Raw genomic sequence first — 15,000 nt, 5'->3', positions numbered from 1 at the left:
ATACCTAAAAGGTGGAATAGCGATTTTCGAACCATTTCCTATAAGAGAATGGTTTCCATTACTTTGAGAAATGGATTCTTATATCAAACTATAGCTATTGCATTAAAGAAGAAAAGAAACTAATAGAAGTCGAAGACGCGGAATGATAGTGAATAGAGAGAAAGATTCTTCTGATTTTCTTGTTTCTATCTACTAGACGCCGTAGAGAATTGAGAATTTTCATGTCTTTCAATTCTCGTACTCGTAATTGGAAAGTTATGGAAGGAGACCCATCATTTTGCAATGAAAACAACATATAAAACTCTGGACAATTTCGAAATCAGGCCAAGCGTCTTAATACATATGCAAAAAAATTCATTATTGGCCCACCATTGATTAGAAGATTTAGCTTGTATGAATCGCTATTGGTTTGATACGAATAATGACAATCGTTTCAGTATGTTAAGGATACAGATGTATCCACAATTCATTTAGAGTTACTTAATAGTCTATTTCTTATACCATATCTCTATCCCGTGAAATTCTCGAGCCAAAAGATGGATGCATATGCTGTGTTTCATTTTGCTAAATGATATCAATTAAATGGTGTATCAATTCCATAAATTGCATATAGCAATAAATAAATCAGCAAAATTCTTTCTAATATTTTAGATAGAAGAAACATTTCTTCTATCTAAAATATTAGAAAGAATGTACCCTTCTATCCAAATCCAATTTGCATCGATAAAATAAATCCAAATTCCAGTAGTAGATGAATAATTGCAAATTTGTGTGTGTACGAGATTAGAATAACTTCAAAATAACTGACATAATTTTGTATTTTTCCTGATCAGAAAAATACATGAAAAAGAAAGGAGGTAGAAAAATTTTTGGATTTATGGTTAAAGAAGAAAAAGAAGAAAACAGGGGTTCTGTTGAATTTCAAGTATTCAGTTTTCACCAATAAGATACGGAGACTTGCTTCACATTTGGAATTACACAAAAAAGATTTTTCATCGGAAAGAGGTCTACGAAGACTTTTGGGAAAACGTCGACGTTTGCTGGCTTATTTGGCAAAGAAAAATAGAGTACGTTATAAGAAATTAATCGGTCAGTTGAATATTCGGGAGCAGTAATTTAATCGTTCAATTTTTTTCTTGTTTTATATTTTTTTAGTAGTCTTATAGTAGTCTTAGATTTTTCATTTTGATGAGCCTCGCTTTGAGGAATTCATGGAATAATCCATTTTCATGGAATAATGAATTAAGGAAGAAAGGATATGAGTCTACCGCTTACAAGAAAAGATCTCATGATAGTCAATATGGGCCCTCAACACCCATCAATGCATGGTGTTCTTCGACTGATCGTTACTCTCGATGGTGAGGATGTTATTGATTGTGAACCCATATTAGGGTATTTACACAGAGGAATGGAAAAAATCGCGGAAAACCGAACTATTATACAATACTTACCTTATGTAACAAGGTGGGATTATTTAGCTACTATGTTTACAGAAGCAATAACAGTAAATGCACCAGAATTCTTGGAGAATATTCAAATACCACAAAGAGCCAGCTATATTAGGGTAATTATGTTAGAATTAAGCCGGATAGCTTCTCACTTGCTATGGCTTGGACCTTTTATGGCGGATCTCGGCGCACAGACTCCTTTTTTCTATATTTTTAGAGAGAGAGAATTAATATATGATCTATTTGAAGCTGCTACAGGTATGCGAATGATGCACAATTACTTTCGCATCGGAGGAGTAGCCGCCGATCTACCTTATGGATGGATCGATAAATGTTTAGATTTCTGTGATTATTTTTTACGCGGAGTTGTTGAATATCAACAACTTATTACACAGAATCCAATTTTTTTAGAGCGAGTTGAAGGAGTAGGTTTTATTAGCGGAGAAGAAGCAGTAAATTGGGGCTTATCGGGACCGATGTTACGAGCTTCTGGAATACAATGGGATCTTCGTAAAGTAGATCCTTATGAGTCTTACAACCAATTTGATTGGAAAGTCCAATGGCAAAAAGAAGGGGATTCGTTAGCTCGCTATTTAGTACGAATTGGTGAAATGAGGGAATCCATCAAAATAATTCAACAAGCTGTAGAAAAAATTCCTGGAGGACCTTATGAAAATTTAGAAGTCCGACGCTTTAAGAAAGAAAATAATTCTGAATGGAATGATTTTGAGTATAAATTTCTTGGTAAAAAACCTTCGCCCAATTTTGAATTGTCAAGACAAGAGCTTTATGTAAGAGTAGAAGCCCCAAAAGGTGAATTAGGGATTTATCTAGTAGGAGATGATAGCCTTTTCCCCTGGAGATGGAAAATCCGTCCACCCGGGTTTATTAATTTGCAAATTCTTCCTCAGCTAGTTAAAAAAATGAAATTGGCTGATATCATGACGATATTAGGTAGTATAGATATCATTATGGGGGAAGTTGATCGTTGAAATGATAATAGATAGGGTAGAGGTAGAAACTATCAATTCTTTTTCGAAATTGGAATTATTAAAAGAAGTCTATGGACTGATATCGATTCTACCCATTTTGACCCTCCTTTTGGGAATAACAATAGAGGTACTCGTAATTGTGTGGTTAGAAAGAGAAATATCTGCGTCGATACAACAACGTATTGGTCCTGAATATGCTGGCCCCCTGGGCCTGCTTCAAGCTATAGCAGATGGGACTAAGCTACTTTTTAAAGAAGATATTCTGCCATCCCGAGGAGATATTTCTTTATTTAGCATTGGACCCTCTATAGCAGTCATATCAGTTTTATTAAGTTTTTTAGTTATCCCTTTGGGATATCATTTTGTTTTAGCCGATCTTAGTATTGGTGTTTTTTTATGGATTGCCATTTCAAGTATAGCTCCTATTGGTCTTCTTATGGCAGGATATAGCTCAAATAATAAATATTCTTTTTCAGGCGGTCTACGAGCTGCTGCTCAATCCATTAGTTATGAAATACCATTAACTTTTTGTGTGCTAGCAATATCTCTACGTGTGATTCGTTAAAATAGATCTTTTTCCTATAAAATCCATTAACTATTTATATTCCTTTTCTTATTTAGTATTTGGGTTGGTAAGTTAAACTAGATAGCTATATGAGTGAAACAAAACAGCTTATAAATTTGTAGTAAAAAGAAAAAATCTCATTTCCTACGTACAAGAAAAAAGTGGAAGTAAACATAAGCAGTGTAAACTCTTTATCCCAAGGTTGATATTTTTTAATTAGTCATCATATCTTGAAGCGGCCAAGAATAAAGGATTCACGATATGGAATTCCATTACTAGAATACTCCTAGTTATTACTATAACTTAATAATCCATAAGAAGAATCCACCAAAAGTTAGTGAAGGGTTAGGAACACTAAAGTACATAAAGGATTAGTAATGGAAAATCTAAAACATTAGAGATTTTTGCCCATAAAAGGAATCATAATAAGGACTTGCAATTTGTAGAAATTATCAAGTAGTACTTTCTTCGGATTCCGATCCAGAGTATGTTCCCATTCACTTGTTAAGGAAATGGCTATCAAGAACGAATTAACCCTTTATCCATTTTTTCTTTTTAAATACCCCCTCCCTGGGGAAAGAAGAATAGTAAAAAAGATATGGAGTGCACTAGAAAAAATTTTCATTATTTCCTTCCTCTATCCATATTCATGCAGAATTGCTCATGAACTAATACCCAACTCTTTCCATTTATTAATTGAATTCCTATAACAAGTAACAAGTGTTTTATTCCAAGATTAAGTTATTACTGAACAAAGAAAAATTTTCATTATATTATAAAGGATGAGATCAATTCGGAAGCGCTTTTTCTTATTCTAGCAGACGGAATTCCTTTGGTCTAATTTAGGACTTTCAAATCTATTTTATTTTATCTAATTCTATCTACGCCCCCGGGGCTAGGAACAAAACAGTCCTTTCCTTTTTCTGATCATAGAGAAGCCGTATGAAGCTAAGGTTTCATGTACGGTTTTGAAATAGCGGTGGGAACTGTGATGTTATCACCGACTATGATTATCTAACAGTTCAAGTACAGTTGATATAGTTGAAGCACAGTCAAAATACGGTTTTTTTGGATGGAATATTTGGCGTCAGCCTATAGGTTTTCTGGTTTTTTTAATTTCTTCTTTGGCAGAATGTGAAAGATTACCCTTTGATTTACCAGAAGCGGAGGAAGAATTAGTAGCAGGTTACCAAACTGAATATTCCGGTATCAAATATGGTTTATTTTATCTTGTTTCTTACCTAAATTTATTAGTTTCTTCTTTATTTGTAACAGTTCTCTACTTGGGCGGGTGGAATTTATCTATTCCCTATATATCCTTTTTTGATTTTTTCCAAATGAATAAAGCAGTTGGAATTTTGGAAATGACAATGGGTATATTTATTACATTAACTAAAGCTTATTTATTTCTCTTCATTTCTATCACAATAAGATGGACTTTACCGAGGATGAGAATGGATCAGTTATTAAATCTTGGATGGAAATTTCTTTTACCTATTTCCCTGGGCAATCTCTTATTAACAACCTCTTCTCAACTTGTTTCACTATAAATAAGATAATACAATAATAGTAAGAATATTTTCAACACAAAAGCTCTCTCAAACAAGAGAAAGAAACATATCTTTTTCATAGATATTTAGAATGAATATGTTCCCTATGGTAACTGGGTTCATGAGTTATGGTCAACAAACAATACGTGCTACAAGGTACATAGGTCAAAGTTTCATAACTACCTTATCCCACACAAATCGTTTACCTATAACGATTCACTACCCTTATGAAAAATCAATTACACCAGAGCGTTTCCGAGGGCGAATCCACTTTGAATTTGATAAATGTATTGCTTGTGAAGTATGTGTTCGCGTATGTCCGATAGATTTACCCGTTGTGGATTGGAGATTTGAAAAGGATATTAAAAGAAAACAATTGCTTAATTATAGTATTGATTTCGGAGTTTGTATATTTTGTGGCAATTGTGTTGAGTACTGTCCAACAAGCTGTTTATCAATGACTGAAGAATATGAACTTTCTACCTATGATCGTCATGAATTGAATTACAATCAAATTGCTTTAAGTCGGTTACCAATCTCCATAATGGGAGATTACACAATTCAAACAATTAGGAATTCGTCTGAAAGTAAAATAAACAAAGAAAAATCTTCGAATTCAAGAACGATTACTGATTACTAAACTTTGATTTTGTCTTTCTGTTATAAAAATCTAATAATTCTTTATTAAACTTTAAAATTAAACTATAAAGAAAAACGAAAAACTACTGCTTATTGGAAATTATTTCTTATTTTAAATCAGACTAGATTTTCGTGATATAATATAATTTATAACTATAAGTTTATACACAAAAAAATACCCTAATCCTTTTTTCCTTCCTTGAATCCTTTAGTTTTAGTCAGTTCATGAAAAATTTTATACTATTAATTTCTTTTTATCCATAATGGATTTACCTGGACCAATACATGAGATTCTTATGCTATTTGGGGGATTTGTTCTTCTACTAGGGGGTCTAGGAGTAGTATTACTTACCAACCCCATTTATTCTGCCTTTTCGCTGGGATTAGTTCTTGTTTGTATATCCTTATTCTATTTTTTATTAAATTCCTACTTTGTAGCTGTCGCACAACTTCTTATTTATGTGGGAGCCATAAATGTCTTGATCATATTCGCTGTAATGTTCGTAAATGGCTCAGAATGGTCTAAAGATAAGAATTATTGGACTATTGGAGATGGGTTCACTTCACTCGTTTGTATAACTATTGTTTTTTCACTAATGACTACTATCCCAGATACGTCGTGGTATGGAATTCTTTGGACTACAAGATCAAACCAAATAGTAGAACAGGGTCTCATAAATAATGTTCAACAAATTGGAATTCATTTAGCAACCGATTTTTATCTTCCGTTTGAACTCATTTCCATAATTCTTCTAGTTTCTTTAATAGGTGCAATTACTATGGCTCGGCAATAAGAAAACTTAGAAAAAGTACAAATTATAAGAATTGCAAATCTAAAATAAATAACTAAAGAATCACAATTTTGATTTAGTAAAATCCATCTACTGCCAACAAATACCTCCTTTTTTTTTTTTTTTTTTTTCTTTTGTTGTGTAATTGTTCTATTGTAATTAATTGAATCGGTTCAATTCTTGCCCTCATATTGAAATGAATCGAGATTGATAAGGAGTTAGTTAATGATGTTTGAGCATGTACTTTTTTTGAGTGTCTATTTATTTTCGATTGGTATCTATGGATTGATCACAAGCCGAAACATGGTTAGAGCTCTAATATGTCTTGAACTTATACTGAATTCAATTAATCTAAATCTCGTAACATTTTCTGATCTATTTGATAGTCGCCAATTAAAAGGAGATATTTTCGCAATTTTTGTTATAGCCCTTGCAGCTGCTGAAGCCGCTATTGGACTATCCATTCTTTCTTCCATCCATCGTAATAGGAAATCCACTCGTATCAATCAATCTAATTTATTGAATAATTAGACTTTTGAATAATTAGACATAGAATCCTCTAAACAAAGGCGCACATATTAAAATAAATAGAAATCAATACTATTTTCTTAGTATTATTTGAGAATATCCATTTTTTTTAGTAGATTATTGCATAGTATTCTTTTTCACTTAAATGAATTTTTGTATTTGTAATTCATTGATATTGCAATTTGAATATTGCAATAATTTATATTGAAAAGACGATAGCCAATTTATTGGCTAATTCGAATTCGTCTGTACAATTCGTAAAATTCTTTCTTATTTCTTATTTATTGTTGAAATCCAAAATTAAAGTCTCTTGGCTCTCTTCACGCTTTCTCACAAACAGATTAAAAAATAGATTTTTTTTTTTGAAGTTTGGATAAACCATTGCTTCGTCTGGTGTCTACAATACATATGACTCATTATAGTACTAATTTCATTTTTACCAGATCGAAAAATTTTATGTTGAAAAGAAAAATTTATAGATCCAATGTCACATTCCGTAAAAATTTACGATACATGTATAGGATGCACTCAATGTGTACGAGCTTGTCCAACAGATGTATTAGAAATGATACCCTGGGATGGATGTAAAGCCAAGCAAATTGCTTCCGCGCCGAGAACCGAAGATTGTGTGGGTTGTAAGAGATGTGAATCTGCCTGCCCGACAGATTTTTTAAGTGTCCGCGTTTATTTAGGGCCTGAAACAACACGTAGCATGGCTCTATCTTATTGATACGTTACAAAAAACTTCACTCGAATCGTCTGATTCCTCTTTACCGAAGAAGCCTGTGCTCGAAATAATCGAGCACGGGCTTTTCTGGTCAAAACGTATCTTGTCTTTATCACTTTATCATGAGTTATTTTCCTTGGTTAACAATACTTGTTGTTTTGCCGATATTTGCAGGTTCATTAATTTTCTTTTTACCTCATAAGGGAAACAAAGTCGTTAGGTGGTATACTATATCTATTTGTTTATTAGAATTCCTTCTAATGACTTATGCGTTCTGTTATCATTTCCAACTGGAGGATCCCTTAATCCAATTAAAGGAGGATTATAAATGGATAGATGTCTTCGATTTCCACTGGAGATTGGGAATCGATGGACTTTCATTAGGATCTATTTTATTGACAGGATTTATCACTACTTTAGCTACTTTAGCAGCTTGGCCAATTACACGGAATTCGCGATTATTCTATTTCCTGATGCTCGCAATGTATAGTGGTCAAATAGGATTATTTTCTTCGCGAGACCTTTTACTTTTTTTTATCATGTGGGAGTTAGAATTAATTCCTGTTTACTTACTTTTATCCATGTGGGGGGGGAAGAGGCGTCTATATTCAGCTACAAAGTTTATTTTGTATACTGCAGGCGGTTCCATTTTTTTCTTAATCGGAGTTCTGGGTATGGGCTTATATGGTTCCAACGAACCAGGATTAGATTTGGAAAGATTAATTAATCAATCATACCCTGCAACCTTGGAAATACTTTTATATTTTGGCTTCCTTATTGCTTATGCTGTCAAATTGCCGATTATACCCCTACATACGTGGTTACCAGATACCCATGGGGAAGCACATTATAGTACATGTATGCTTTTAGCGGGAATATTATTAAAGATGGGAGCATATGGATTGATTCGGATCAACATGGAATTGTTACCTCATGCTCATTATCTATTTTCGCCCTGGTTAGTAATAATAGGAGCGATCCAAATAATCTATGCAGCTTCAACTTCTCTTGGTCAACGAAATTTCAAAAAAAGAATAGCTTATTCCTCTGTATCTCACATGGGTTTCATAATTATAGGAATTGGTTCCATAACCAACATTGGACTCAATGGAGCTATTTTACAAATATTATCCCATGGATTTATTGGTGCTACACTTTTTTTCTTGGCAGGAACCGCTTCTGATAGAATGCGTCTTGTTTATCTCGAAGAACTGGGGGGAATATCTATCCCAATGCCTAAAATTTTTACCATGTTTAGTAGCTTTTCAATGGCTTCTCTTGCCTTACCAGGAATGAGTGGTTTTGTCGCAGAATTAGTAGTATTTTTTGGACTAATTACTAGTCCAAAATTTCTGTTAATGCCAAAAACACTAATTACTTTTGTAATGGCAATTGGAATGATATTAACTCCTATTTATTTATTATCTATGTTACGCCAGATGTTCTATGGATACAAGCTATTTAATGTTCCAAACGCAAATTTTGTGGATTCTGGACCACGAGAACTCTTTATTTTAATCTGTATCTTTTTACCAGTAATAGGAATTGGTATTTATCCAGATTTTGTTCTCTCCCTATCCGTTGACAGGGTAGAGGCTCTCTTATCCAATTATTATCCTAAATAGGTTTGCTTTTTTTTACTCGTCTGCTCTATTAATGCAGAAATAAGTAAAAAAGTATATAATGCAGAAATAAGTAAAAAAGTATAATTAGATCTATCTCGAATTTTTGAGAACCCTTTGATAAGGCGTTCAAGGGGTTCTCAAATAAAACATAAAAGTAAAAACCTTCATTTCATGAAGGTTTTATTTTATGTAATCATTTAGGTGTTAATGTAAACGAACCATAACTATGTAAGCCTATTCCTAATAGATTTATACCAAAATAACAAATCCAAATTATAAGAAATCCTATCAAAGCTATAAGTGCAGAATTCGTACCCTTCCAATTTGGATTTGTTCTACTATGTAAATAAATTGCGAATATGGTCCAAGTAATAAATGCCCAAGTTTCCTTAGGATCCCAATTCCAATAGGATCCCCAGGCCTCATTAGCCCATACTGCTCCACAAAGAATACCTACGGTTAAAAGGGTAAATCCTAGGCTAATGACACGATAACTCCAAGAATCCAAACGCTCCGTTAATTGATATTTGTAATAATTTGGAAATGAAGGGACAGAGGTTCTTTTTAAAGCACTTCTTTTTGCATAAAAATATTTAATATCACTAAAGAAAAATGTTTTATTTAAAACATTTTTTTTCTTTTTAGAAAAGAAATGGAAATTATTTCGAAATCTAATGATTAGAATAGCGGCAGATAATAAGGATCCGCACAAAAGAGTTGCATAGCTTAATAACATCATACTGACATGCATCATTAACCACTGAGATTGTAGAGCAGGTACTAGTATCGTGGATTGATGCATTTCAGTTAAAAGACCCGATGTGGCAAAGCCTTGCGTTAAAATAGTACTTGGCGTAGTTATTGTGCTTAAATCATTTTTAGAGTTCTGTATTTTAGGAATGGTATGAAGAATATACAGGGCCCATGAAAGGAAGATCAATGACTCATATAAATTACTTAATGGAAAATGTCCCGAGGAAGCCCAACGAGAAACTAAGAATCCTGTTATAGAGAAAAAAGTAACTATCATTCCTTTTTCTGACGAATCGCGTAATCCTCCAAGTTCACGAACTAATAAGGTTATAAAATGAATCGTAATCACAATTGAAATCGTTGAGAAAGAGATATGAGTTAGTATATGTTCTAAAGTTGCAAATAGCATAAGGGGAAGGTCCCATTACAAAATTGTAAATTTCGAATTGATTTCTAATCTATTGTATTCTTTTTCAAGAATGCCGCCACTCGGATTCGAACCGAGATGCTTGAGCACTGCTTCCTAAGAGCAGCGTGTCTACCAATTTCACCATGGCGGCTAACTTCAAATAATAGGTAACTTAAAAGAATAATAGCTATTATCTTGGGAATCGTCGATATTGGGAAAGTCCATAAAATTTAGGAACATTAGAGTTTTCATTAAAATAGACTTCGTTTGGTAGTATCGTTTCCATTTTTTTTTTTTACAATAAACTCTTGCTTTGCCCAATAGAAACACAAACACTGCTTGAAAGAGTTGGAACTTCTTTTTTCTAACTTGCAATTATAGAACTAATTTTTTCTAATTAATTTCCCCTTTACATTTTGAAAATTCTTTCAATACAATGAAAAAAATCCAAAAGGGTTTCTATTTAATGATGAAATTAAAATAAAATGGATAAATAGAAAAGGCTTTTTGGATTTTTTAAAAATTTCTAGAATGAAAGTCTTTATGCTCTTATTAATAAGATTTACTAACCTTATGATTTTGGAGAAGATAGGTGGAAGTTGTAAGTCCTATTGTAAGAATACTCCACTTTTCATAATTTTCCTAATAGAATATGAGGATTCTATTAGGAAAATTATGAAAAGTTCATTGATAGGAAAAGAATACTTAGCACACAGTATACCAAACAAAACTTTTTTTTTCTTGTATATATAAGATAAGAGGGGTTTTTTGTTCTAAGAATATTGTACCGAGTAATTCGACACATAAAAGTACATTCAAAGAAGAATCCAAATTATTAAATAATTGGAATTCTTTTTTGATAAGTCAATTCATATTATTCCAAAATCTTATTATTTGTTTGTTGCCCAGAAAAACCCTTTGGTTTTGGATGCTCATTACCGCTCGAAAATGATCTTGATTTTACTAAAGAATAAGATTGTACTATGGAAAAATAAGTCTTTTTCTTCCAAATATTTTTACGAATACGCTTTTTTGACATTGAAGTACGTTTTTTTGGAACTGCCATTCAAAAAGGAAATTACTTTTTTCTAGTTGTATGTGAAAGACATCTATTGCTGCAAATCAATCCTTCTTTCTTCTTTTTATTAGTATTTATACTTAGATACTGAAAGATACTTAAATTTTGAATTATTTTTTACTTCATTTTGTCTAATGCGGATAAGACAACAAGAATTTTTTAACATTTTTTCTTTATATATTTTATACTTTTTTTTTAATAATATAGAATATATAGAAGGGTTTCTCATTTAAATCTATTTATATCTATTTATATATCAAGTATACTCCATATATAGATATATGGTATGGAAGCCTATCCCCCATATAAGATAAGACGGGGGGATAAAAAGAAGGGAAAATGAAAATAGTTAATTAAGTTCAGAATGGTATTCCATAAAGGAAAGGAATTCCAATCAAAACAAAAAATACTGAGTCTCTTAAACAAGACATTCTAAAACTTAGGTAATTTATAGTCATTAGAATTTTAGTTCTATATGAAGTAAGGACTATTCGATAATTTCTTATAAACATAGGTTTTCATTGGAATTCACTCAATCAGTTAATTATGGAACAAGAGAGCTGTTTCATCTTTGTTTTAAAGAAATATAAAAATGAATTATGAATAGAAAGTAAAATGATTCCACTTTTTTTTTTTTATTTTTATAAATATCTTTATTTAGTTAATAAAATAACTTCGTTACCTAGTTATTTTATTAACTTTTTTAATTTAACCAACTAAACCCATTCTTAATTTTTAATTATTTCAATGAGATAAATTTTGGAAAAATTAAGAATTTCAGTATTTTTTCTTATTCTTTTTATTTATTCTTTCAGAAAGAGATAAGAATTGGTTTGGTGAATCGGAAACAATTTTATAGAAAAATTGAAGTAAAAATTGAAGTAAAAATTGCAATTTCTTTTCTTATGGAACATACATATCAATATGCATGGGTAATCCCTCTTCTCCCACTTCCAGTTATTATGTCAATGGGATTTGGCCTTATTCTTATTCCGACAGCAACAAAAAATCTTCGTCGCATATGGGCTTTTCCTAGTGTTTTACTCTTAAGTATAGCTATGGTATTCTCAGTTCAACTGTCTATTCAACAAATAAATGGAAGTTCGATCTATCAATATCTATGGTCTTGGACCGTCAATAATGATTTTTCTTTAGAATTTGGATACTTGATTGACCCACTTACTTCTATATGTTAATACTAATTACTACTGTAGGAATCCTGGTTCTTATTTATAGTGATGGTTATATGTCTCACGATGAAGGATATTTGAGATTTTTTGTTTATATAAGTTTTTTCAATACTTCCATGTTGGGATTGGTTACTAGCTCCAATTTGATACAAATTTATTTTTTTTGGGAACTCGTGGGAATGTGTTCTTATTTATTGATAGGCTTTTGGTTTACACGACCAATCGCAGCGAGTGCTTGTCAAAAAGCTTTTGTAACTAATCGTGTAGGGGATTTTGGTCTATTATTAGGAATTTTAGGTTTTTTTTGGATAACAGGTAGTTTAGAGTTTAGGGATTTGTTCAAAATAGCTAATAACTGGATTCCTAATAATGGAATTAACTCTTTACTTACTACTTTGTGTGCTTTTTTATTATTCCTTGGTGCAGTTGCGAAATCCGCACAATTCCCTCTTCACGTATGGTTACCACCGATGCTATGGAAGGGCCCACTCCTATTTCGGCTCTTATACACGCAGCAACTATGGTTGCTGCGGGAATTTTTCTTCTAGCTCGACTTCTTCCTCTTTTCATATCTTTACCTTTGATAATGAGTTTTATTTCTTTAGTAGGTACAATAACACTATTCTTAGGAGCTACTTTAGCTCTTGCTCAGAGAGATATTAAAAGAAGCTTAGCCTATTCTACAATGTCTCAATTGGGTTATATGATGTTAGCTCTAGGTATAGGTTCTTATCAAGCTGCTTTATTCCATTTGATCACTCATGCTTATTCAAAAGCTTTATTGTTCTTGGGATCCGGATCCGTTATTCATTCAATGGAACCTCTTGTTGGATATTCACCAGATAAAAGTCAAAATATGGTTCTTATGGGCGGTTTAAGAAAATACATTCCAATCACAAGAACTACTTTTTTATGGGGTACACTTTCTCTTTGTGGTATTCCACCTCTTGCTTGCTTCTGGTCCAAAGATGAAATCCTTAGTAATAGTTGGTTGTATTCGCCCTTTTTTGGAATAATAGCCTCCTTTACTGCAGGATTAACTGCCTTTTATATGTTTCGGATATATTTACTTACATTTGATGGGTATTTGCGTGTTCATTTTCAAAATTACAGTAGCACTAAAGAGAGTTCCTTGTATTCAATATCCTTATGGGGAAAAAGGATACCCAAAGGAGTGAATAGGGATTTCGTTTTATCAACAACGAAGAGTGGAGTTTCTTTTTTTTCACAAAATATACCAAAAATTCAAGGTAATACAAGAAATAGGATAGGATCCTTTACTACGTCTTTTGGGGCTAAAAAAACTTTTGCCTATCCGCATGAAACGGGAAATACTATGTTATTTCCTCTTCTTATATTACTACTTTTCACTTTGTTCATTGGATTCATAGGAATCTCTTTTGATAATGGAGGAATTGGTAATGGAATAGCAGAGTTAACCATATTATCAAAGTGGTTAACTCCCTCAATAAACTTTACCCAGGAAAGTTCTAATTCTTTTGTAAATTCATATGAATTTATTACTAATGCAATTTCTTCTGTAAGTCTAGCTATCTTTGGTTTATTCATAGCATATATCTTCTATGGATCCGCTTATTCTTTTTTTCAGAATTTGGATTTAATAAACTCTTTTTACAAAGGAAATCCTAAAAAAGAATTTTTAGATCAAGTAAAAAAAAATATATACAGTTGGTCATATAATCGTGGTTATATAGATATTTTCTATACTAGGGTCTTTACCCTCGGTATAAGAGGGTTAACCGAACTCACGGAGTTTTTTGATAAGGGTGTTATTGATGGAATTACCAATGGAGTGGGTCTTGCTAGTTTTTGTATAGGAGAGGAAATTAAATATGTAGGGGGAGGTCGAATCTCGTCTTATTTATTCTTTTTTTTATGTTATGTATCTGTGTTTTTATTCTTTTTTCTTTCTTAAGTTAAGGAATTTACAACAAGTCTCTTGCAAAAATAACTATCCTATCCCCTTTCTACAATCTCTCTATATCCTTGTTACATAAGGTAAGTATTGTATAATAGTTCGGTTTTCCGCGATTTTTTCCATTCCTCTGTGTAAATACCCTAATATGGGTTCACAATCAATAACATCCTCACCATCGAGAGTAACGATCAGTCGAAGAACACCATGCATTGATGGGTGTTGAGGGCCCATATTGACTATCATGAGATCTTTTCTTGTAAGCGGTAGACTCATATCCTTTCTTCCTTAATTCATTATTCCATGAAAATGGATTATTCCATGAATTCCTCAAAGCGAGGCTCATCAAAATGAAAAATCTAAGACTACTATAAGACTACTAAAAAAATAATAAAACAAGAAAAAAATTTGAACGATTAAATTACTGCTCCCGAATATTCAACTGACCGATTAATTTCTTATAACGTACTCTATTTTTCTTTGCCAAATAAGCCAGCAAACGTCGACGTTTTCCCAAAAGTCTTCGTAGACCTCTTTCCGATGAAAAATCTTTTTTGTGTAATTCCAAATGTGAAGCAAGTCTCCGTATCTTATTGGTGAAACTGAATACTTGAAATTCAACAGAACCCCTGTTTTCTTCTTTTTCTTCTTTAACCATAAATCCAAAAATTTTTCTACCTCCTTTCTTTTTCATGTATTTTTCTGATCAGGAAAAATACAAAATTATGTCAGTTATTTTGAAGTTATTCTAATCTCGTACACACACAAA

At 32.2% G+C, this 15,000-nt stretch overlaps 1 non-coding gene across 1 annotated transcript; it reads right to left on the bottom strand.

Annotated features, from left to right (window-relative positions):
- Nucleotides 1-10,098: 10,098 nt before the first annotated feature.
- On the bottom strand, nt 10,099-10,178 carry TRNAL-UAG (transfer RNA leucine (anticodon UAG)). Its single transcript has one exon. It is a non-coding gene; the product is annotated as a tRNA-Leu (tRNA).
- Nucleotides 10,179-15,000: the final 4,822 nt, after the last annotated feature.

Source organism: Triticum urartu, unplaced genomic scaffold, assembly GCF_056163025.1.
Source record: "Triticum urartu cultivar PI428250 unplaced genomic scaffold, HENAU_Tu73 scaffold2, whole genome shotgun sequence".
Taxonomy (NCBI): Eukaryota; Viridiplantae; Streptophyta; class Magnoliopsida; order Poales; family Poaceae; genus Triticum; species Triticum urartu.
The sequence above is the reverse complement of the archived record's forward strand: the minus strand, read 5'-3'. Positions and strand labels throughout refer to the sequence as shown.